Source organism: Ranitomeya variabilis, chromosome 3, assembly GCF_051348905.1.
Source record: "Ranitomeya variabilis isolate aRanVar5 chromosome 3, aRanVar5.hap1, whole genome shotgun sequence".
Lineage (NCBI taxonomy): Eukaryota > Metazoa > Chordata > Amphibia > Anura > Dendrobatidae > Ranitomeya > Ranitomeya variabilis.
Window position 1 is genome coordinate 91,490,429 of NC_135234.1, and position 24,292 is coordinate 91,514,720.

General features: G+C 42.6%; 1 protein-coding gene across 1 annotated transcript in view; it reads left to right on the forward strand.

Moving 5' to 3' along the window:
• Window positions 1-24,292, forward strand: part of PITPNM3 (PITPNM family member 3) — a 791,724-nt gene that overhangs the window by 669,405 nt on the left and 98,027 nt on the right. The gene's annotated exons all lie outside the window — the stretch shown is intronic.

Genomic DNA, 24,292 nt, shown 5'->3' on the forward strand with positions numbered 1-24,292 from the left:
GCACAGGGGGTGGGGGGGCGGCGGACACATAGATCTTTATTTTAAACACTATTATTCATATTTTCTCTGCAGCAAATGCTGCTACAGGGAACATATGAATGGCGGCTTCAGCACCATGTGGGGGGGACAGCGCTTACTGTAGCGCTGTCTCCTGCACGCACACGGACCCCAGACGGAGAATGTCCGTGTGAGGTCCGTGTTTTACACGGACCCATTGACTCTATTGGGTCCGTGTAATCCGTGCGCTCCCACGAACACTGACATGTCTCCGTGTTTGGCACACGGAGACACGGTCCGCAAAAAATCAATGACATCTGCACAGATGCATTGATTTTTATGGGTCTACGTGTGTCAGTGTCTCCGGTACGTGAGGAAACTGTCACCTCACGTACCGGAGCCACTGACGTGTGAAACCGGCCTAAGGGTGAAACACGTTGGACACTCTTTTGAGTTTTTAATTAGCGCTTTATCCCGTTGGTCATATAGCTGCTACTAGCATTCTAATTAATTTTCTGACTAAGGCAGGGTTCACATTGCATTGGTTCAGTCCATTAAACGCATGTGTTAAACGGACTGCACCAACGATAGTGCCTTTTAAAGATCGCGCTATGCGATCGCGATAGCACAGATGCTCCACCTACACTATCGGTGACGGATCCGGAAATGCTGCAGCCCGCATCCAAGGGTCCGTCACAGAATGAAGGCACATCGCTAACGCATGCCGATTATGACATGCGTTAGCGATGCGCTACATAGTGGCAGTCAATGGGTGCGCCAACGCATCCGTTACATAGCGTTAGTGCCGCTGTGTAACGGATGCCGTCAGCGCATTGCCATTGACGCAATGTGAACCCTGCCTAACAGATAACGGACTGCAGGCATTTTTTGTTAGATAACACCAATCCTTATTATGGGTATATTAATGTTATATTCATTAGTGGTCTGTACACCAATACATTGCCTGAATTGTGACCTTTTGGTTACCAGTCCAGTAATTACTGTATACTGGTCTATTAAAGGACTATATTCATGACTAGTAGCCTAAGTGTCTAACTACAATCTAAAGGACCCAGAACCAAGTATCTTACATCACTAGTTGATGTTATTACAATGTGAAATACTGGTGTAGTTAATTGCTAAGAATTTAATTGCTGGGAATTCATCTATACATTTACTGGGAATTTTACTTTTTATTATTCCCTATAACTATGACCTTTTTTGGGAAAAAGTGTTTTAAAATTGTGCACTTTAACAAATGATATGCACTGTACATAATTTATGTTTTACAATTTTTTTTTAATGAGCTAATTAAAAGTTAAGTTTTAATTTGGGTTTGGATAGAAAATAATGTGATTTTTAAGCCTTTGAGCTATCTTATTAAATTGTGCATCTAAAATGCACAGGCAATATTCCACTGTGGTATTGATGTATGACAGGACAATATTGTTAAAAATTATCTTTATACTTAGCAGTTCCCAAGAGGCACCAAAATGTTTGCTTGTTTTTTCTTAAAGAATTAAGCAAAGGTAATCGTTATAAAAATGGCACAAATATAAAATATAAATTAAAGCAATCGCAAATTAAATCTATACATTTTAATATTAATATACCGTATATGATACAAAAAAATCAAACTCTGGGCCTGTAAAAAAAAAACAAGGCTTCCAAAACCAATATAGTTGAGTAAAAAAAATGGTTATGGCTAAAAGAATGTAAGAAGGCAGCAAAAAATCGGTGTGATCTTTAAAGGGGTCCTGTGCTTTGGCTACTCTCTCCTTGTTAGAGGTGTTCTAAAACACAATATGGCCCCCTGTTGAGACCTTCATGAGTTAGTTTTTGTCTGTAGGGAAACCTGACAGCTATGTGCACACGTTCAGGATTTTTTGCGTTTTTTTCGGCAGTTTTCAGCGGAAAAAAAGCTAAAAAAAAACGCTTACAGAAGCATCCCATTATTTTTAATGCATTCTGCAATTTTTGTGCACATGCTGAGTTTTTTTCTGCGAAAAAAACGCATCGGGGTAAAAAACTCAGCATGTTCATTAATATTGCCGATTTTTCGCATTTTTGCCACTATATTACTGCATTGGGAAACTCCGGATAAAAACGCGAACAGATTTCCTGCAGAAAAAGTCCCGTTTTGTTCAGGAAAATTCTGCAAACAATCCTGAACGTGTGCACATAGCCTAAGGGCCAATTCATTAAGACTGGAGTTGTACACGCTAGTCTTCATCAAGGGCTTGCTAGAGTCCGATACTTAATAAATTCAGCGCATCTTCTCAGTGTTGTATACTTTGCCAGAAACACAACTCCAGTGAGGGACTGGAGTAGCATTTCTTGCATGAAAACCATCAACACTTTTGCTGAATTTGACAGATGGGCACAGCCATGCCCTGTCCCGTCCTTGCTCCTCTGCAGCTTTGCCCATTTTGGTAGATCTGCTACAAATAGCTGTGAAATCGTGAAAAGTTGCAACATTTTTTATCAACACTGTGCTATTTTTAAAGCTTTCTGTAACAGTTTTCTGGTGTTAAAGTTTTGATGAATTGCATCATAGGAGTCCAAACTACCTGCAGCACCTCACCTGCCCATTTAAATCAGTGCATTAAAAGTATAATGAAGGACAGGACCTGCTCCAGCTCCTTCCAGTTAGTTGGTTTCCTCTGGTGAACAGCAATCTCCAAGTCTGACCCCAGATTCTCAATTGGATTAAGGTCTGGGCTTTGACTAGGCCACTCCAAGACATTTACACGTTTCCCTTAAACCACTTGAGTGTTTCTTCAGCAGTATGCTTTGGGTCATTGTCTTGTTGGAAAGTGAACCTCTGTCCCAGTCTCAAATTGCTGAGACGGAAACAGGTTTTGCTCAAGAATATCCTGTATTTTGCATCATCCATCTCTCCCTTGACTAGTACCATTTTCCCTGTCCCTGCTGCCAACACAGCATGATGCTGCCACCACCACATTTCACTGTTGGTATGGTGCTTTTGGGGTTGTGAGCTGTGTTGGTTTGGCACCAAACATAGCATTTACCTTGGGGGACTAAAAGATCAATTTTGGTCTCATCTGATCACAGCTCCTTCCTCCATAAATTTGAGGAGTGTCCAACGTCTTTTCGCAGACTCAAAATGAGCCTTACAATTTTTGTTTGTAAGTAAAGTCTTTTTTCTGCCTCTCTTCCATAAAGGCCATCTCTATGGAGTGTACAGCTTATTGTGGTCATATGGACAGATACTCCAGTCTCTGCTTGGGAACTCTGTAGCTCCTTCAGGGTTACCTTTGGTCCCTGTGCTGCCTCTCTGATTAATGTCCTCCTTGCTCGGGCTGAAAGTTTTAGTGGGCAGCCCTCAATTGGGAGGTTTGTTGTGGTACCATGTTCTTTCCATTTGATGATTTGATGGTGCTCCAGGGGATCATCAGAGATTAGAATTTTTTTTATAACCCAACCCTGACTTGTACTTCTGAACAACTTAGTCCCTGACTTGTGTGGAGATCTCCTTGGTCTTCATGGTGATGTTTGCTTAGTGGTGCCTCTTGCTTTTTGGAGTTGCAGCCTCTGTGGCCTTTCACAAAAGGTAAAGTGTATATGAGTCGCTTGCCAGGGCCGTGGGGTACTCGGTACCGAGGCCGCTGTTCACAGGGGGATGTCACGGTTGCTGTGACCCGGTCCGTGGCCCAGGTCGCCCATGTTAAAGGGAAAGGTCTTTAAAGGGAATAAAGTTTATGCTCGTGACGCCACCTGTGGTATTCGGTCAGGGTGACCGATGCTGCTTTAAGGGGTCCGCTGGGGTGATGTTATGACAGCTAGATGGTATACCTTCCCACAGGTGAAGTATATCCCCAGGGCTTCCCAGTGTGTAGATGGAAGATGGTGAGAGGTGCAGTGAAGAACGAGGACACAGGATTGCAGTGTCTTTTCCTTGCTTACTGTTGGTTTCAGCAGCCACAGTCCAGAGCACCAGATCACAGGGCAGGCAGAGTCCGGCCAGTTTGGAGGCGAATCCAGAGTCCCCTTGTCCAGGTGGAATTCAAAAACCTTCCCTTGCGCTGTAGTGGTGTTGTCCCTTACTGCTAAGCCTCTCGTACGGTCCTCACAGATGTGGTGTTTCTCTCTCTCTCTGTCCCCCATATAGGATAGGACAAAACCCTTATGACTGGTGACTTGAGCCTGTTTATAGGGTCTCTTAGATAACCCGGCTCTGTGGGGTGTCACCGTGCTTCCTGGGTGTAGGTGCGGACAGGTAATGTGCAATTAGCTGTCCTGACGGTCTCTGAAGTAAGGCGTAGAGGTCCTTACTACCTCGGTATTCCGGCTACCCGCTCTCTGCGCCTCAGAAGGAGGCAGTCTGCTCGGGGCTGGTCCCCTTCTGGTATCCTCTCCCGTGCTTTGCTTTCCTGTACGCTCATTGCAACATATTCGGCTTCCTATGTGTCTCTTTCTGGGAGCTGCAGCTCTTAGGGCATGCACAGCTCTGTGAACCCTCTGTCCTCCTCAGACAGCTGTCTGGAACTTTCCCTACAGACTGCCAGTTATAAATATATGGGGAGTCACCTAATAAATAGGATCAAAAGCTCCCCCTGGTGGCCTGGAGTATGAATGTGTTGCATGTTTGTGGTACCTGGATGCAGTTATCCTTCCTTGCCTCTGGACGTAGCATCACTCTCCCCTGGAGGAAAGCAATACCACTGTGATGACCAGGACCCTGGGGCACCACATATATACTGACAGACATGTGACACTGAGATTGCACACAGGTGGACTTCCTGTCACACTAACATTTTTTAGGAGCTTCATAGCAAGAAGGGTGAATACATTTGCATATGCCATTTTTTTTTATTTGATCCCATAAATTTAAAATGTAAATTTAAATTTATGCCTATATTTTTCTCACTTCACCAACTTAGACTATTTAGTGCTGATGCATCACACACAAATCAGATTACAAAAATACTTAAACACAAGTTCTAATGTAACAAATTAGGTAAAAAGCCATCGGTGTGAATACTTTTGCAAGCCATTGTATATGTAAATTAACCATTCATGACCAAAAGTTTCACAAGAATGAGTTAAAAATATATTTTGTTTTACTTCTTTACTTCTTTTTAGGAAATGCATGTTGCATACAGTATGTCACCATTCTCTTGCCTTTTTAACCAGTTGTAGACATGTACTGCAGCGCTGATGTGCATGTATCGGCCTTTTGTCCATTTCGTTTTTAAAAGACTGAACCGTGCTGTTTAATCTTTACTAAAAGTCTTTTGGGAGATGAAACAAATGATCGTTTTAATAAGAGAATTGTTACAATTAATATTCTGAGAGCCTGGAAATTAAAGCTTAGTGAAATTAAAATTAGAAAGGAATTAAGATAAAACCCATTGGCTGAAATATGTCAGTAGCAGCAAACAGCAGTTGTACAGCCAGTCAGCTATGATAAAGTGTTGTAATATTTGTAATGCTTTACATTCAATACCGATTGTGGTCCTTACTGTTATCCATGCTTCATTTCTAATTGTACTCCATTCATTTTACTATTCCTGATTTTGCTCTTAAAGGGATTGTCCCACAAAAGTTCATTTTAATTAATAGATCTTGGAATAATAACAATTTCCACAATTGGATGCGTTTAAATTAAATGTTCCTGTCCCTAGATAATCTTATAAATGTGCCCCTGCGATGTACTGTGTAATGGCTGCATCTGACCGTGCAGGAACATGGTCTGATCATACCACAGCTCCTGGGCATGGAGGAAGGAAAAGAGTATACAGACATTACAAAAAGTCTCTCCATGCATGTGCTGTGACTGTGAAACAGCCGTGACACATGCAGCTGCGGCGCCGGACAGCTAATCAGCCAGAGCGATCCAGGTATCCGGGTTCCCTCTGCAGCTTATTCGGTAGCGTTATAGCTTGCCGAGTAAGGAGGGACCCGAACATATTCGCTCATCTCTAATTATTAGTCTAAAATCTATTGAGTAAAATGAATATTTGTTCATAGGAAAACCCCTTTATGGGCTGTAATTCTCTGTTATTTTGCATCAATGAAAGAAAATTCACATAGCTAAAATATTCAGAGGCCTTGATTCATAAATTCATAGACTCAGAAAACTGAATGCAGCTTTTGGTGTTTACATGTCAATTTCGGGCAAATCCGCCAAAATGGACAAAGCTGGGGCAAGCCAAGGCGGGATGAAGCTTGGATACTTCAGAATAAAAGAAAAAAGTATGCGGCACTCACCATAGCATTTGTTCATAAAGCCCTTTATTGCATATAGCTGTTACAAGACTTTCATTTTAGATGGTCAGGTGCAGAAGTGTGCAGAAACATGGGGAGAGAGTGAGACAGACGACGGCCGTTTCGCGCTTCCACATTTCAACAGGTTAAAAAAAAAGGGTTGAAGGAATAGTACACTGGTGTCGCTATTCCAATATTCTCTGGACATTGAAGCTTGGTTACGCCTGCCTATCAAATTAATTAGTAATACCGGCATTTCATACAGCAGAAATGTTACCCAAATCCCTGACTAGAGTAACACTCCTGCAAGGCATTTGGAGGCGCACACCATTGATAAGATTAGCTGAATTCACTAAGTTGCGTTTACTTTTTAGGCAGGGGTTACACTTGCGAGTGTGATGCGAGAAACTCTCGCATCAATACCCGGCACTGCCGCCAGCACTCGGGACCGGAGCGTTCAGCTGCATAGAAATACATGCAGTCGCATGCTCCAGTCCCGAGTGCCGGCGGCCGTGCCAGGTATTGATGCGAGAGACTCGCGCGAGTTTCTCGCATTGCATTCGAAAGTGTGACCCCGGCCTTCAGGAATTTGTAATATCTTTTTCCTGTATGCCCCTCATGAAGACTGACATATGAAACCTAGTGGCGAACACATCTCCCTTAACCCGTCTACTGTTTACTGATTATTTGTTAGAGGGAACCTAAAAGCAGGCATTGCCCTATTAACTAATTGCAGTGCTGCATTTGTCATGAAACACTGATTTCTGGTTCTCCTATTTCTAGGGAAAGTTGCTAATATAAACGTAAAATCAGCAATTTAATCTTATGTTGCTGCATATACTAATTAGCTTGACTAGTCGTAATGGTGTGTATTTTGTGCTGAGCAGTCCAGCCCAGTTAGCTGATATGACACCCATAGAGGCGCAGTTAATCTTTGTAGGGCCCATATGCCTTCCCTTTGCTGACTAAATCATACACGTCACTAGTGCAGTGACACATAGTGAGAATTTCACAGCATAGAGCTGGGATCTTCCATCTGGCGAGTAGTGGCAGATACCACATACTAGTGGTAAAAACTGACACTTGGACAATCAAACACTGTTGATGATCAGATTTTGCATACAAGAAAAAACACTGATGTGTGAACGAGCCCTAATGCTTACCTTAACTATTAATTCAGCACCTTAATAAAATAGACTAAGTAAAAAAATCTAGTACTTTATCTTACTTTTCTATTAATAAAAGTGATCTTCCACCCTTCCATTAATGTTTCATTAGTTGTCATATGCAAAACAAACAAAAAAAATTGTGAAGGTTTCTTGCGATTTTTCTATGAAGCAGTCAGTAAAAGACAGACAGTTAGTAAAAGACGGGCCAAGGTGTTCTGTTGCGACCCCAAACACTAGGGAAATTAATTACTCTTGGTGAGTGTGTGTGGTAGTGGGGAGAGATAGCAGTCATTGAAGTCAGAGACTGAGCAGTACAACCTCTAAATCTGTCAATGCAAAATGTATATATTATTCTCCTCAAAAATACAGTATGTATCTGGTTCATGTTCATCTGTTTACTATATGCAGTGGGTCTGTTCACCCAACTTGCTCCACCAAATCAGGGGGCATCGTTAGCCTTACAAATAACCTCTGCAGGTCTACATACTGCATATCATTCTGAGCTTTGTCTCCTCCATTCCATACAGAGGTTTTGTGGTTGGTGCACAGCTCCACTCCGTTAGGGCAGTAGCACCCACTGCGAGGTTTGCCATAACGTGGCAGTGGGCTTCATGCACTCTGACCAGAATGTTAAACTAAGAACCTCATGGTCGGTTATATAAATGTTTGCCTAGTGGCTTGAGATCAACGTATGATTTTTGGAGATGAGGTTCATGCTCTTTTTTTTTGGTGCCACACAGAGGTTAGAGCCTTCCATTTCACAGTTGGTGTGGTTTACAGTAAGTCAATAATAATCTGCCTCCTGTTTCCTTAAACACCAGCCATAAGATTATGACTTCCATTTTTTCTAAGGTTATTTAGAAAATGAAAGCAGCTTCATTCATCGTCGAGAGCAACTCTTCCATGTTGAATTTGCAATACTGCTATTATATTTGTATTTTTCATCATATTTACCACTAGGAAATACTCTAATACTGTGAAGTGGTGTGTAAACTGTAGGACCCATAGCAATCCTGAGAACCAAGGTAAAATTGGCTTTTCTCGTTATGGTAGAGCAGCTCACTCGGCTTGACACAGAGGTATAACTGCAACACTCTTTAAGAAAAGGCTTGGTTTATTGTAGCTGCATAAACCAAGCTGGGAAAGTAAAGACAGCCCTCTGGGCAAAACAGCAAAACAAAGAAACTAAAAAAACACAGTCCTTTTCCTGAAGGGATCAGCCCGCTCACAGGCAGCAATCTCCACGGTTCAGTTTGAGCACACAACTTCCTGGAGTCCTATCTCTCCAGGAGCCACTGAACACTGAAGGCTTTGGTAGTCAGCCATTTAAACCCAGACCTTGTGATCCCTCCATCATGTGACTGATCACACGATCCTGACATCACACAGGTCCAGTAAAAACACTGCAGGTGGAGATACGTGGACCTCCTCCCATCCGCTATGGAGGTCCACTAAAAACAGGCCAACATATAACTTTATGTAAACCATCCCAACACGCAGAGTGCTGGAGCAAACTATTCTGGTTTTACATCACTGACATCATCATGCGCAGTGACATGTATCTCCCCTCCACCACTTCACCAATGACTCTGTCACATCGTGTCCAACAGATGTCCTGACTAGACAGTATAAAGTGAACTGAAACATAACTCCATGTAAATAGGCTGTAGCTAGGAGCTCTGTACAGATGAACTAGTGCTGAAGAGAAGAGATGAGAGAACCGGAACTTGAAAGTTCAACGTTCGTTTCCGATGGTTAGTGTCCAGTGCTAAACGCCAAACACAGACTTCTCCTTGAAGTCTATTACAATGTTCAGAGTTCCGGGGGAAGTCCATTGTAATGTTCAGAGATTCAGGAGAAGTCCATTGCAGAGAGAGGAGAGGGGAGAGGAGAAAGAGAGGGGAGAGAGATATTTTCTGGCTCAAGAGTCCAAGTCCCCTTTGTTTTTAACCCCTTTCTGCCAGCTGACGGAATAGTACATTAGCTGGCAGTATCCCCCGCTTTGAGGTGGGCTCTGGCAGTGAGCCCACCTCAAAGCCGCGACATGTCTGCTGTTTTCAACAGCTGACATGTGCGCGCAATGGGCGCGAGCGGAATCGCGATCTGCACATGCCCATTAACTAGTTAAATGCCACCGTCAAACTGACAGCGGCATTTAACAAGCGCTGCCGGCCGCTCGGCCAGAAGTACTCGCAGCGCTGACCCCCATCACAAGATCCGGGGTCATCGGTGCGTTGCCATCACAACCAGAGGTCTCCTCGAGACCTCTATGGTTGTTGATGGCAGATTGCTATGAGCGCCACCCTGTGGTCAGCGGTCATAGCAAGCCTGCAATTCTGCTTCATAGAGGTGAACTGTTCATCACCTCTATGTAGCAGAGGTGATCGAGTAGTGCATGATTCTAGCCTCCCATGGAGGCTATTGAAGCAAGCCAAAATTTTTAAAAAAAGTGTTTAAAAATATAAAAAAATAAAAAAATATATAAAAGTTCAAATCACCCCTCTTGTGCCCCAATCAAAATAAAACCATAAAAAAATACACATATTTGGTATCACCGCTTTCAGAATTGCCCGATCTATCAATAAAAAAAGGATTAACCTGATCACTAAACGGCGTAGCGATAAAAAAAATCAAAACGGCAAAATTATGTTTTTTTGGTTGCCGTGACATTGCATTGAAATGCAATAACGGGCGAACAAAAGAAGATATCTGCACTAGTGCTGAGCGAGTGTACTCGTTGCTCGGGTTTTCCCGAGCACGCTCGGGTGGTCTCCGAGTATTTGTAACCGCTCGGAGATTAAGTTTTCATCTCCTCAGCAGCATGATTTGCGGCTACTAGCCATCTTGATTAAATGTGGGATTCCCTAGCAACCAGGCAACCCCACATGTACTCAGGCTGGCTAGTAGCCACAAATCATTCAGCTGTGGTGATGAAAACTAAATCTCAGAACACTAGCAAATACTCGGTGACAACCCGAGCGTGCTCGGGAAAACTCGAGCAACGAGTATACTCGCTCATCAATAATCTGCACCAAAATGGTATCATTAAAAACGTCAGCTCAGCACGCAAAAAATAAGCCCTCACCCAACCCCAGAGCACGAAAAATGGAGACGCTACCGTTATTGGAAAATAGGGCATTTTTTTTTTTTTTTTTAGCAAACTTTGAATTTTTGTACCACTTAGATAAAAGAGAACCTAGACATGTTTAGTGTCTATGAACTCGTAATGACCTGGAGAATCATAATGGCAGTCAGTTTTAGCATTTAGTGAACCTCGCAAAAATGCCAAACAAAAAACAAGTGTGGGACTGCACTTTTTTTGCAATTTCATCGCACTTGGAATTTTTTTCCCGTTTTCTGTTACACGACATGGTAAAACCAATGGTATCGTTCAAAAGTACAACACATCCCGCAAAAAATAAGCATGGCCATATTGATGGAAAAATAAAAAAGTTGTGGCTCTGGAAAAAAGGGGAGCGTAAAACGAAAATGAAAAAACCAAAAACGCTCCGGGGTGAAGAAGTTAATGAGGTTCGGGTTTGGAATAAAGTTTGTGACGGGTACTAGAACCCAAACTTCCACGGGTCCGCTCATCCCTACTGGGGACCTTTTATTCTATGAAATAAGGGGATGACCCTTCCTGATTAGTAAGTGAGATGCACAATGACTTACCATAGTAAATAACCATGAAGTCTTAATCTGTTATGCAGTTCACATTTCAATAATATATTTGTGTTGTTATTGTCAGCATTGACATAATGCACTTTGAATGAGAATGAGATGACTGGAAGAAAAACAAAACGATTACCCTGAGAGTCGCTAAAAATATTCATTCCTCTACTGTAAAGCGTCTGTGTAATCGTAACAATTTCTGAAATTGAGAAAATAAGATGTTTGTGCACTGTGAAAAATAAACAATCTTGTCATTGTCAGGGGACCTTTGCAAACATTTACAGAAAAAAACAAAAAAAATTATTTCTTTTATTTTTGCTATTTTGATCATATGAAAGTTCCGTGTTCCTTTTTTTATGTAAGCTGCTTAAACTCAAATATTAAACAACTAGAAGTAATATAAAGATCTTATACAGCTCTGGAAAAAATTAAGAGACCACTGCAAAATGTTCAGTTTGTCTGATTTTTTCTCTTTATAGGTATATTTTTGAGTAAAATGTAAATTGTTCTTTTATTCTATAACTTCTGACAACTTGTCTCCAAATTTCCAAGCAATAAATTTTGTATTTCTTTTCTGACAAAGAAAAATGGTCAAAATTTTTTAAAAAAACCCTGTGCTTTCAGACCTCAAATAATGCAAAGAAAACAAGTTCGTAATCATTTAGAAACAACAATACTAATGTTTTAACTCAGAAAGGGTTCAGAAATCAATATTCTGTGGAATAATTTAAATTACAGCTTTCATGCGTCTTGGCATGCTTTCCACCAGTCTTTCACACTGTTTCTGGTGCGCAAATATTATTATTATTATTTATTATTATAGCGCCATTTATTCCATGGCGCTTTACATGTGAGGAGGGGTATACATAATAAAAACAAATACAATAATCTTAAAAATACAAGTCACAGCCGGTACAGGAGGAGAGAGGACCCTCCCCACGAGGGCTCACAATCTACAAGGGATAGGTGAGGATACAGTAGGTGAGGATAGAGCTGATCTTGCATTGGTTTGGTGGATCGGTGGTTACTGCAGGTTGTAGGCTTGCCAGAAGAGGTAGGTCTTCAGGTTCTTTTTGAAGGTTTCGATGGTAGGCGAGAGTCTGATATGTTGTGGTAGAGAGTTCCAGAGTAGGGGGGATGCACGAGAGAAATCTTGTATGCGATTGTGGGAAGAGGAGATAAGAGGGGAGTAGAGAAGGAGATCTTGTGAGGATCGGAGGTTGCGTGCAGGTGAGTACCGGGAGACGAGGTTACAGATGTAAGGAGGACACAGGTTGTGGATGGCCTTGTATGTCATGGTTAGGCTTTTGTACTGGAGTCTCTGGGTAATGGGGAGCCAGTGAAGGGATTGACAGAGGGGAGAGGCTGGGGAATAGCAGGGGACAGGTGGATTAGTCGGGCAGCTGAGTTTAGAATGGATTGGAGGGGTGCGAGAGTGTTAGAGGGGAGGCCACAGAGCAGGAGGTTACAGTAGTCGAGGCGGGAGATGATGAGGGCATGGACTAGGGTTTTTGCAGATTCTTGGTTTAGGAATGTATGGATCCGTGAAATATTTTTTAGTTGAAGGCAGCAGGAAATGGAAAGGGCTTGGATATGCGGTTTGAAGGAGAGATCAGTGTCAAGGATTACCCCGAGGCAGCGAGCTTGTGGGACTGGGGAGAGTGGGCAGCCATTTACTGTAATGGATAGGTTCGTTGGGGGGGTTGAGTGAGATGGGGGAAAGACAATGAATTCTGTTTTGTCCATGTTAAGTTTTAGAAATCTAGCGGAGAAGAAGGATGAAATAGCGGACAGATATTGAGGGATTCTGTTTAGTAGGGTGGTGATATCTGGTCCAGAGATGTAGATCTGTGTGTCATCAGCATAGAGATGATACTGAATACTGTGAGATTCTATGAGCTGTCCCAGGCCAAAAGTGTAAATGGAGAAAAGCAGGGGCCCTAGAACTGAACCTTGCGGGACTCCAACAGAAAGGGGGTGAGGTGAGGAGGTGGTGTGTGAATGGGAGACGCTGAATGTTCGGTCAGTTAGGTATGATGAGATCCAGGATAGGGCCAAGTCTGTGATGCCAAGGGATGAGAGGGTCTGTAGTAAAAGGGAACGGTCCACTGTGTCAAAGGCAGAGGACAGGTCCAGAAGGAGGAGGATAGAGTAGTATCGCTTGCTCTTGGCGGTTAATAGGTCATTGGTGACCTTAGTTAGGGCCGTTTCAGTGGAGTGGTGTGACCGGAAGCCTGATTGTAAGCGGTTGAAGAGGGAGCAGGAAGAGAGATGGGAGGACAGTTCAAGATGGACATGTTGTTCCAGTAATTTTGAGGCATAGGGGAGAAGTGATATAGGGCGATAGCTAGATTCAGAGGATGGTTCAAGAAAAGGCTTTTTGAGGATAGGTGTCATTGAGGCATGTTTAAAGCTTGAGGGGAAAACATCAGTTGTTAGTGATAGGTTGAAGAGCTGGGTTAAAGTTGGGATGAAGACTGTGGCGAGGTTTGGGATGAAGTGGGAAGGGATCGGGTCAAGTGCACAGGTGGTGAGATGCGATCTTGAGAGTATAGTGGAGCGTCGATCTTCTGTAATGGTGGAGAAGTTGGTTTTGGAGGTGCAGGGCTGGGTAGTTGGGAGGAAGGGCTCTGGGGGTTGTCGACTAAAACTGTCTCTGATGTTCTCCATCTTCTGCTTGATAATGAGGGAAAATCTTCAGCTGAGATGAGTGGGGAGGGAGGAGGTGCTGGGGGACGGAGGAGAGAGTTGAAGGTGTTGAATAACTGTTTAGGGTTATGAGACAGGGAGGATATGAGAGATGAGAAGTAGGTTTGTTTTGCTGTGGCGAGTGTGGTCTTGAAAGTAGTGAGGGACTGTTTGAATGCGATGAAGTGCTCGTTGGAGTTGGATCTTTTCCATCTCCGCTCAGCAGCCCTGGAAGCTCGCCTCCGTTCTTTAGTCAGGCTGGTGTGCCAGGGCTGTCTGTTGATTTTGCGAGCTTTGGTATGTGTGAGAGGGGCAAGAGATTCCAAATATAAGCAGTTCTTCTTTGATGGCTTGTGACTGTCCATCGTCCTCTTGATTACATTCCAGAGGTTTTCAATGAGGTTGAGGTCTGGAGATTGGGCTGCTCATGACAGGGTTTTGATGTGGTGGTCTCTTAATTTTTGCCATAGCTGTGTATTACATACAATCCCTAACACTGAAATCACCACACCATGAAGGAAAAGTTGTGGAATTCTGAAAATCACAAGATGTATAGACATGTTAATGACAGGCCAATAATACAAAAAATTAAAACAATATTTTTCAAAACAACGCGATTTCTTTGATATTGAGTATAAATGCCACATGTAGAAATACACACACTTACACACTTCAGCTGCTATAAATGAGGCTTTTAAGCTGTCTGAAGAATGTTCTGCAATTTACAATCTATGACGTCCCAGATATGCTCGATGGGAGACAAGTTTGGAGATGCTGCAGGCCATGCTAGCACATTTAGGCTTCTAAAGCTGCTTACAGTAGCATGAGTAAAATGTGACCCGGTGTTGTTATGTTGAAAAATGGCTCCAGAGACACTTTGGAGAAATGGTCATGCCACTGGTTCCATGACCAAATCAATGTAACACTGACCTGTTAGTGTAACTGAAATGATGACTAAAGGGGTCCAGTTGCTGTACATTTTGCCACACTACTACATAATCCTAGCAGTAAGATCAGTGTGACATTCTCTTGTATAGACCATTTCATGGTGTGGCCCATGTGGTCTCCAGACCAATCTCCGGCTGTCATGGCATCAAAAATAAACATGGGACTCGTCACTAAAGAGAATAGACCTCCATTGTAACTGCCTTTGTCATCTTGCTCTGCTGTATGATTTATTTTATTTTAGCGCTATATAATAAAAATTATTTTTTATTATTATTATTATTATTATTATTAAAAAGCCGCTGTGTACTCTGCACCTCTGCCTGGGGAAGCACTTTGCCTTTAAGTCTTTGTGAGTATTCGGTACCTCTGTGTGTAGTCTGCAACCCTGCCTGTCGGAATACTGTACCATAAAGCCTTTGTGTCGACTCTGAACCCTTGTCTGTGGTAGTATTTTGCCAAAATGCCTCTATGTGTACTCTGCACCCTTGACTGCGGGAGCACTGTGCTAAAATTCTGCAGTGTATACTCTGCACCCATATGTATGGCAGTACTGTGCCTTTAAACCTCGGTGTGTACTCTGCATGTGTCTTAGTGGAAGTACTGTGCCAAAAAGCTGCTGTATTTACTCTGCACCCATATCTATGTTAGTACTGTGCCTTGAAACCTCTGTGTGTACTCTGCATGTGTCTTAGTGGAAGTACTGTGCCAAAAAGCCGCTGTGTGTAATCTGCACCCATATCTATGAGCGTAGCTTGTCAAAAAGCTGCTGTGTGTACTCTGCACCCATATCTGTGGGACTAGTGTGTCTAAAAATAATTATACTTTGCAGCCATCTCTTTGCGAATAGTGTGCCTAAAAGAATAATTATATTCTGCAGCTGTCTCTTTGCGAGTAGTGTGCCTAAAAACTAAGTGTACTCTGCAGCCTTGTCTGTATGAGTAGTGTGACTAGAAAATAATTACCATCTGCCACTTTGTCTGTGTCAGTTGTGGGCCTAAAAAAGGAATTATACTATGCAGCCATCTCTTTGCAAGTAGTGTGCTTAAGAAATAGTTATACTCTGCAGCTGTGTCTGTATGAGTAGTGTGCCTAAAAAATAATTATAAATAAATAGCAAAAAACTGACTGGCACTTCCAAAACAGAAAACTGGTGTGTACAGGTGCGAACTAAAAGTAGCCATCTCTATATATAACAAACAAAGTTGTACTCTACAGTGCTAAAGCATGTAAATATGAAATATGTAAAATATGAATAGCATTACTTCTCTAGATAATAAGAAAAAATTGAGATACTTAGCATATAATTTGGCCAATTCATGCATGCCCAGAAGTCAACAAGATGATCTCCGGTTTGCTGGGAACCTACGTGTCTAGTGTGATTACCTCTCTTAGGCTAAAGCCTGAATTTATGGGTAGGTAGTATCCTGCTGCAGTTAAAACCACCACAGGCTGGAGGACAGAGTGCTCTGTCAGAGAGGTAATATACAAATAATAAAAACTGACTGGCACTTCCAAACTGGTGTGTACAAGTGCAAACAAGGAGTGTCATCTCTATAAATAATTATACTCTGCATCCATGTCTGTACGAGTAGTGTGCCTAAAAAATAATTATACTCTGCAGCCGTGTCTGTGCGAATTGTGGGCCTTAAAAAAATTATATTCTGCCACCGTGTCTGTGCAAGTAGTGTGGCTAAAAATCACTTCCACAAATGAAGAGTATCAAATAAGGGACATGAATGTAGTGGTGCTGGTGTAGCTGCTGCTGATGGTGTAGCTGCTACAGGGAGAGGACGTGGTCATTCTGTGCCTGTTGGTGCATGCAGGCAACAGGACGTTCTGCGTCATTTTGCAGGGCCAAGTACCACTACACGAATGGTGTTGCCACAAGATGTTGAAAAGATGTAAGATTGGATGGCTGAGAGTGCCTCCAGTTGCTTTGCATTATCTTCCACCCAGTCCCCTGCAGAAAGCATAGAGTTGGGACATGAGGACCATGGTCACCCAGTACCAGGTCACCCCTTGCAAATCAGTCAAGCAGTCTGAGCCCCATGTCAAGCAGCAGTTTCTTCTACATTTTGATGAGTTTGCTGGCTGGGTTCCGTGGCCCATCCACCTGGCCCTGCTCCAGAAGTATTACCAGTGCTGATTACTGTGTGGCCATCTTCTGGATCCACATTAAAAGGACTACTTACCGTCATTACTTCAGTTAATGGAGCGGGATCGCAAAATGCATGAATAGATGCGCAAGCTGGTAGAGATACTACTGATGGTTTTCCTGCCTGACAGCGGGTTCTCAGTGGAACAACAAGGCAGAGGAGAAAGAGGCCAACACACATAGCACATAGGGCATCACCACTACCTTGGAAGGCAAAGCTGGCATGGCTTAAATGTGGCAAAACTTTCTCTGCACGCCACAACATCTGGCACCACCATCTGATGTGGCTCGTATTAGCAGGAGGCAGTGTTACAACCACATGGTGAAAGAGTATGTATCTCCACACCTCAATTTACTAACAGATGGGTCGGCCCCATTTAACTTCTGGCTCTCCAAATTGGACACATGGCCTGAGCTTGCCCTTTACGGTGGAGATTCTGGCCTGCCCTGCTGCAAGTGTACTGTCGGTACGTGTGTTTACCATGGCAGGGGGTGTGATCACAGACAGGTGCATCCGCGTGTCCACATTCAACACTGGGAAGCTAATATTCCTCAAAATGAACCAGTCATGGATTCCACAGGATGTGTTCATACCTTTAACTGACTAGACAATTAAAACAGCCGCACCCATCCAGTGTTCAACTCTATTTGCAATTTGTTTCATTTGGGTGCCTCCCCCAAATAAAAAACAAAATACTGTGTTGGCTACCTCCTCCTCCGTCTCTTCCACTTACACTGCCCCGTCCACCTCCATCTCCTCTTCCAGATGGACCTCCGCAGCCTAGTTCAAGCTTGTTATTTTTTTTTGGTTAATTCTATGTTCTGTTAAGTCAGATCCCTAAAAAAACAAAAACCCCAGAAAAAAATACTGCTGGATAACATCTCCTTTGCCTCTTCCACCTACACTACCATGCCCACCTCCTCTTCCACTTGGACCTACACCTCCTTGTTCTAGATTGCTATTTTTAGTTTTGTTAATTCTAGGTTGTTTTAAGTAAGTTTCATAAAAAAGCAAAACACAACAACATTTTTAGATTACTCCTCCATTGCCTATTCCTCCTAAACCACCACACCCACCTCTTTTTCTAATTGTACCTATGCATTCTGGTTCTAGATTGCTATTTTTAGTTTTGTTAATTATAGGTTTTTTTTCATACGTTCCATACAAAAAAAACAAAGCACAAAAACAGTGTTGGATTACTCCTCCCTTGCCTAATGCACCTACACTGCCACATCAACCTCCTCTTCCACTGGGACCTATGCCTCCTGGTTCTAGATTGTTATCTTCAGTTTTGCTAATTCTAGATTGTTTTAAGCCAGTTCCATAAAAAAAACACAAAAACAGTGTTGAATTACTCCTCTCTTGCCTATTCAACCTACACCGCCACGTCCACCTCTTCCACCTACTCCACCTTCTCCCCCACTTGGACCTCTGCCTGCAGGTTCAAGATTATAATTTTTTTTATTTCTGCTCTGCTTAGTAGTGTGGGGGAGATGTACACTAAAGAAGCAAGCATTACCATGTATGCTGGCACCAGATTTGCCCTTCAATAGATCATCATTAAAATATTTAACTCCTCATTCCAATTACAGATATCCTCTAAATTGTCATGAATAGCTATATTGTCTTGCGACATCAACTGCTGAACACTGAACAGTGGTTAATTTGCTTGACTGCTGCCTTCCTTGGAAGTGGTACCTGTTTATCAGGCTCCCTCTCCAGAATCAAACTCTGATTCTCCATTCCTTGTAGTCACCTCACCATGGAATGGAGCCAATACTGCACAGAGGAGGTGGCCAGAAGGGAGACTGGCTTGCTGTGCGGGCAGGTCCCGAAGTGGCAGGCGTACAGGAAAACACCCTTTGCACTGGGAGGGTGAACTGAATGACCTCCAGAGAACACCACAGCCACCCTGCCTCATAACCTACTGCACCCAAAGCGAAGCACAATGTTGCTTGGGAGAGAGACAAGGGCGTGGGGGCCTATGCAGCGCCTCTGTTAGACTTAGTCCTTTTTGGGGGGATTCTATATTATTTTATGTAATTTCCCTATCTACATTTGTTTTTAGAGCACTTGTCCTGCTCTTGCTCCCATTTTGCTTCCTTTTGCAGACCCCTAGCCCTTATTATGACCATTTTGCAGCCATTTGAAAGCATTGAAGTTCAGGTCACTATTGACTTCTTTGTGGTTTGGGGTCAAGTTCGGGGGCAAATTCGGATACCTAAACCAAACTTTTAACTCCAGTTCGGCCGAACCCAATTAACCCAAATATCCACGAGTCTGCTCATCCCTATTTATAATATACATGTCTTTTCCAAGAACTGTATGTAACATGGAGGCCTAAATCATGGACATCCAACCATGCTGTATAATAAACTTAATTTATATGGCTATATATATTGTGGTAGATAGGCTCACTTCGGAGGTAGATACAGGAACACTGTTTCTATAAATCTTTCACTGGTTTACTATATACATGTGGCATAAACCAGTGCAAAATGAAAATAAACAATGCCCTTCAGGCAAAACAGGAAAACAAAACAAAATGATATACAGTCTGTGAACCTACGGGGATCTGCCTGCTCAGGATTACCAAACACAGGGTTTAGTTTACTACTAAGGGCTTTTTTCCACTTGCGAGATAAACGTCCGTGTCTCGCATGTGAAAACCAAGCTCTGGCGCCGGCACTTGGGAGCGGAGCGTGCGGCTGCATGTATTGCTCTGCAGCCGCACTCTCCGCTCCGGAGCCACAGCCTGGTTTTCACATGCGAGACACGGACGTTTATCTCGCAAGTGGAAAAGAGCCCTAACACGAACACCACTCTGGAGTTAACCTCTCCAGACATACAGAACCACTAATGACTGAGAAGACTACTTACCTTCTGGGGTGGAGACATGGTGAACAACGTCACACCTTCTCTTTTAGTTGTTCACATAAAGCCCAGGTGTTAAAATGCTATGTGCTGAGAGCAATCCAGTTGCTATATGGGCATGGCTTTCATAGTGGGTAGATCAGAGATGGGTGGGACGCCTACCCACCATATCTCCACCTCCAGGGTGTGGCTGGAGGGACTTAAATGTCCAGCTAGTTTTTTTTTCTTTGTCTGTGTGTGGAGGAAACTTTTTATTTGCATGTGAGCTTTTTCTGTTACCAGTTTGGATTTTTGGTTTATGATGCAATAAACCATCCAGAGACTTTAACTACACGTGTGCCTGTGTCTGCCTCGAGAAGCAGATAAGCGAGCTGACCTTCTACATATATATGGGGGAAATAAGTATTTGTTCCCTTGCTGATTTTGTACGTTTGCCCACTGACAACGACATAAATAGTCTATAATTTTAAGGGTAGGTTACTTTTAACACTGAGAGATAGAATACCAAAAATAAAATCCATAAAATCACATCGTATAAATTATATAAATGTATTTGCATTTTGCAGTGAGAAATAAGTATTTGATCCCTCTGGCAAACAAGATTTAATAATTAGTGGCAAAAAGCTTGTTGGCAAGTACAGCAGTCAGATGTTTTTTTGTAGTTGATGATGAGGTTTACGCACATGTCAGGAGGAAGTTTGGTCCACTCCTCTTTGCAGATCATCTCTAAGTCATTAAGATTTTGAGGCTGTTGCTTGGCAACTCGGAGATTCAACTCCCTCCATAAGTTTTCTATGGGATTAAGGTCTGGAGATAGGCTAGGCTAGACTCCATGACCTTAATGTGTTTCTTTTTGAGCCACTTCTTTGTTGCCTTGGCTGTATGTTTTGGGTCATTGTCTTGCTGGAAGACGCAGCCACAAGCCATTTTTAATGTCCTGGTGGAGGGAAGGAGGTTGTCACTCAGGATTTTATGGTACATGGCTCCATCCATTCTCCCTTTGATGCGGTAAAGAAGTCCTGTGCCCTTAGCAGAGAAACACCCCCCAAACATAATGTTTCCACCTCCATGTGTGACAGTGGGGATGATGTTGTTTGGGTCATTGGCAGCATTTCTCTTCCTCCAAACATGGCGAGTTGAGTTAATGCCAAAGACCTCAATTTTTTGTTTCATCTGACCACAATACCTACTCCCAATCACTGACAGAATCATCCACGTGTTCATTGGCAAACTTCAGACTGGCCTGCACATGTGCCTTCCTGAGCAGGGGGAGCTTGCGTGTATTGCAGGATTTTAAACCTTTACGGCATAATGTGTTACCAATGGTTTGCTTAGTGATTGTGGTCCCAGCTGTCTTGAGATAATTAACAAGTTCCCCCATGTAGTTTTAGGCTCATCTCTCACCTTCCTCATGATCAAAGATACCCCACGAGGTGAGATTTTGTATGGTGCCCCAGATCGATGTCGATTGACAGTCATTTTGTATTTTTTCCATTTTCTTACTATTGCACCAACAGTTGTCTGCATCTCACCCAGCATCTTATGTATGGTTTTGTAGCCCATTCCAGCTTTGTGCAGGTCTATGATCTTGTCCCTGACATCCTTATAAAGCTATTTGGTCTTACCCATGTTGTAGAGGTTAGAGTCTGACTGATTAATTGAGTCTGTGGACAGGAGTCTTTTATAAAGGTGACTATGTAAGACATCTGTCTTTAATGCAGGTAACTAGTTGATTAGGAGCTTCTAACGGGTCTGTAGGAGCCAGAACTCTTAATAGTTAGTAGGGGATCAAATACTAGCTTACTGTATTTTTTGGATTATAAGACACACTTTTTTCCCTAAATTTTTTTGGGAAAATGGGGGTGCATCTTATAATGCAGATATACCTTTTTGGCGTGCCGCTGCGGGTGTCCAGTGGCAGTGCTGCGCTGTGTCCCGGTGGCGGTGCTGCACTGTGTCCCAAGTGGCAGTGCTGTGCTGTGTCCCTGGTGGCAGTGCGGTGCTGTGTCCCTGGTGGCAGTGCGGTGCTGTGTCCCTGGTGCTGCAAGGGGCTCTGCCAACATTTTGTGAAAGGCCAGAGCCCCCAGCAGTCCTTCCATGGTTTCCTGTGCAGCGGTGGACTCCAATAAAATGGGCGCCAGGAGCTGGCACATGCGCCGATGGAGATCTCGGGAGATTAATTTTTTCCATGGCGCTCACGCTGATGTCAGAAAAGTGAAGTGAGTTCATTAGCCGTGAACTCGCAGGACCTGTCAGACGGCACCGCAAGCAGGAGAACTTTCTTGTCAGACAGGCCATTTTGTTTTTTTTTGTGTGAAAATGTAAAATGTGCAGTTTTACAGTATTGGTGGTGTCCAAGGGGATCTGAAAACCAGTCAGGTGTGACATTTCCTTCACATAGAGTTGATCAGGTTGTTGATTGTGGCCCGTGGAATGTTGTTTCACTTAACTTCAATGGCTGTGCGCAGTTGCTGGATCTTGGCAGGAACTTGAATACGCTGTCGTATATGCTGATCCAGAGCATCCCAAACATGCTCAATGGGTAAGAATGCAAGGTTCTGTGCACAATTCCTGGAAGCTGAAAACATCCCAGCATTTGCATGGCCAGCGCACTGATTGGACATGTTACCTATTGAGCCAGTTTGGAAACGTGAATTGAGGAGGGGTTTTCCAAGTAGTGGACAACCCCATTAATAAACATTGCAGATAGAGTGACCACTGGGCCTCCACTTTATCTCTAAAGCCTAATGTGACTGCAAAACCTGCATCCCTATGCTTTACCAGGATTGTCTGTGCTTTTAATATTGATGACCTATTCTCAAGAGATGTCATCAATATCAGATAAGAGGAGTTTCCGGAGACCCCATGATCAGCTGGACAATCTCTTTAAGTTTATTTACTGTAGTCTGGGTCTGCAAAAAGTGTAACTTATATAAAAGAGCATATACAGTAGAGCAAATAAGAAAAATATAATAGAATGTAGTTAACAGGCACAAGCTGTTGCATATTGGAAACCAGGCTAAAATCACATAAAACACCAATCCTAAGCTATTCTTTATGACTGGAAGTTTTCTATAAGGATGTGTAGCAGATTTTTTCGGGGCCTACTTTGGGCGCCAGTCGCCAGACAGTAAATTAACATAAAACAACAAATCCACTTATGCGAAGTTGAATAAAAAAATAATAGTTTCAGCAGCTTCTGTGCTCAGTCCTCGTGTTGTTGTAAAAACCAGATTTCTCCATTTTACAGATGACTACCAGAAGTCCTCATCAGCATAAGTTATATGCAGTTATGTGTCCCCAGGCTCATGGGTTTTCTTCAGAGCATGGCATTTAGGATTCAACTGTGCAGTCAAGCAAAACTGAGCAGCTTTAAAGTGGTTCATTGATTAACTTCTCTAATACTTTCCAACTGTTCTCTGAAGCCTTGAAGCTTCAACATATTCCAATTTATCGATGCCTGCTTTTCATTATTATTATCTGACTTATTATCACATTCCTCTAATCTTTTATATCTTATTATCCTTGTCATAAGTAGATTTGGAAGCATTCTAGGTGGCAGGTTCTTATATATTGGTTTCCAGCGATCACAGTATTATTGTAGTACAATTATTCTGCGTTGTACATTGAAATGACTCATAAACCCTGTTCATTGAAACCCTATAGTATAACGCACTAGTCCCTAATCCATGTTTTTTCCAGATATTGCAAAACTACAAATCCCAGTTGCTTGATGGTCATTCTGGGAGTTGCAGTTTTGCAACAGGTAGAGAGCCACAAATTTGGGACTAGTTCACTATGTCGTTGTGTCTGTGACTGATAAGATATACATCATGAGCAGCATTTTTATCATAAGTCCGAGAAAATAGTAGTGCACACCTCAACGCATACATATTAATACAAAATTCCCCATATAGAAGTAAATAGGGAATAAAGAGGCATAAGCAGAGAAATCACACAGTTAAAATCATTTATTTAATGCCAAAAATAAATAAAATACAATAATGTCAAACAGGAAAATGTGAAGTAAAAACAAAACCGCTGGGGACTATATAATAGATAATCTAATGCAATAACAGCAACCATGCATAATGTATAAAATACACAAGTAGCAAAGAGAAAATGAGGCTCTATGCAAATCTATCAAACACCCCTAGCCAAAGAATAGCCTTACAATAAGACCGTGTATATACAGGTAATAGGATAAGAGGCAAGCCTAAATATCCAGAAACAAATGTTCCGATAAACCTATACACAGCCCTCAATATGTGGAAAGATCCCTTAATGACGCATAGGCATATGGCATAGGGCTATATAGCAGGAGAAAAATCCTATTAGTAAAGGGCCACAAATGCATGAAGATTGCTATAACCAGGTATACTGAACAAGCATGTGAATGGTTGCTGAAAAAAGGTAAACTTACATAGATGTAAATGGCAATGTCCCACCGCGGTCGCGGTGGGACATTGCCATTTACATCTATGTAAGTTTACCTTTTTTCAGCAACCATTCACATGCTTGTTCAGTATACCTGGTTATAGCAATCTTCATGCATTT